At 34.2% G+C, this 2,037-nt stretch overlaps 1 protein-coding gene across 3 annotated transcripts in view; it reads right to left on the reverse strand.

The window, feature by feature from the left end:
• The window catches only part of PTPRM (protein tyrosine phosphatase, receptor type, M), a 361,286-nt gene that overhangs the window by 167,996 nt on the left and 191,253 nt on the right, over positions 1–2,037 (reverse strand). The gene's annotated exons all lie outside the window — the stretch shown is intronic.

Genomic DNA, 2,037 nt, shown 5'->3' on the forward strand with positions numbered 1-2,037 from the left:
ATGTGTCATTATTTTCATTAGTTTCAATACATTTTTTGATTTTCTGTTTAATTTCTTCTTGATCCCGTATATAATTAAGTAGAATTTTGTTTAATTTCCATGCATAGTTTCCAGAGTTTCATTTGTTACTGATTTCTAGTTTTAATCCATTGTGGTCTGAAAAAAATACATGAAATAATTTTAACTTAAAAAAATTTGTTTAGACCTGATTTGTGACCTGACATGTGTCCTATCCATGCAGTGATGAGAAGAATGTATATTTTATGGTTGTCAGATGAAATGTTCTGTAGATATCTGCCAAGTCAAATTGGTCTAAAGTAGCGTTCAGATATTGTGTTTCTCTGTTTATTTTTCACGTAGAAGATCAGTACAGTGTTGTGGGAGAGATGTTCAAGTCCCCAGCTATTATGGTATTTGGGTCTATCTCTTTCTTTAGGTCTAATAGTGTTTGCTTTACATATTTGGCTGCTCTGATGTTGGGTGCATATATATTTATGAATGTTATGTCTTCTTGCTGGACAGATCCCTTTATCATTATAATGTGACTTTCTTTGTCTCTTTTTATGGTTTTTGGTTTAAAATACATTCTATCTGATATAAGAATAGCTACTCCAGCTAGTTTTTGCTTTCTATTTGCATGGTATATCTTTTTCTATCCTTTCACTCTTAGTCTGTGTGTGTCTTTACAGGTGAGATGAGTCTCTTAAAGACAGCATATTGTTGGGTCTATCTTTTTAATCCAGTCAGTCAGTGTCTTTTGAGTGGGGAATTTAATCCTTTTACATTAAGCATTATTATTGAAAGGTATTATTGATTTACTCCTGGCATTTTATTAATTTTTTGTTTGGCTGTTTTAAATATCTTTTGTTCCTTTCCTTCCATTTTATTATTTGTCTTCCATGTATATTAGTTCCTTCAGATGGTTGGATACAGTTTCTTTCTCTTTATCATTTGCAATTTTGTTCTACTGGTGGGTTATTTTCTTTCTTGTGTATTCATGGTAGTAATGATTGTTTTTCAGATACCAGGTACAGTACTCCCTCAAGGATTTCTTGTAGGGCTGGTCACGTGGTGGTGAACTCCCATAGTTTTTGCTTGTCTCAGAAATATACTATTTCTCCTTCATTTCTGAAGGATAACCTTATGGGGTATAGTATTCTTGGCTGGCAGTTTTTGTCTTTCAGTATTTTGAATATATCATCCCATTCTTTTCTGGACTTTAGGGTTTCTCATGAAAAGTCTGCTGTCAGTCTGATAGGGACTCCCTTATAGTTGACTTGATTATGCTTTTTTCTTGGTGCTAAGATTCTTTGTCTTTGAGCTTTGCCAATTTGGGTATAATGTGTCTTGGAGAGGACTTTTTAGGGTTCCATATGTTTGGGGATCTTTGAGCCTCCTGGATCTGAAGGTCCAAATCTCTCCCTATAACTGGGAATTTTTTTGCAATTATTTCATTGAATATATTTTCAATGTCTTTTTATTTTTCCTCCCCTTCTGGAATACCCATGATTCAGATATTTGAGTGCTTAATGTTGTTTGCTATCTAAGATATTCTTCATTTTAAAAAATTTCTCTCTCTCTCTCTCTTTTTTTTTTTGTCTGCCTGGGTTATTTCGAAAAGGCCATCTTCAAGATCAGAAATTCTTTCTTCTGTTTGTTCTAGCCTGCTGTTTAAACTCTCTGTTGTGTTTTTTGTTTCATTGAATGAATCCTTCCACTCCACAAGCTCTGCTGTGTTCTTTTTCAGGGCATCAATTTCTTTGTACATTTCCTCCTTCAGGTCCTGGGTACTTTTTACTCATTTCGTTGTGTTGCCTAACTGAGTCTTCTCGTATATCATTGAGTTCCCTTAGGATTGCTGGTTGAAATTCCTTTTCAGCCATTTCAAGGACTTTCTGTTCTATAGGAACTGGTATTTGAGAACTATACTCCTTTAGTGTCACATTTTCTTGCTTTTTTTCTTTTTTGTATTTGCAGTATCTCTATGTTGGTGTTTAGTCATCTGGTAGAGCAGTTGCTTCTTCTAGTACTCTGGAG

The sequence above is a fragment of the Galeopterus variegatus genome, unplaced genomic scaffold (assembly GCF_000696425.1).
Source record: "Galeopterus variegatus unplaced genomic scaffold, G_variegatus-3.0.2 Scaffold993, whole genome shotgun sequence".
Lineage (NCBI taxonomy): Eukaryota > Metazoa > Chordata > Mammalia > Dermoptera > Cynocephalidae > Galeopterus > Galeopterus variegatus.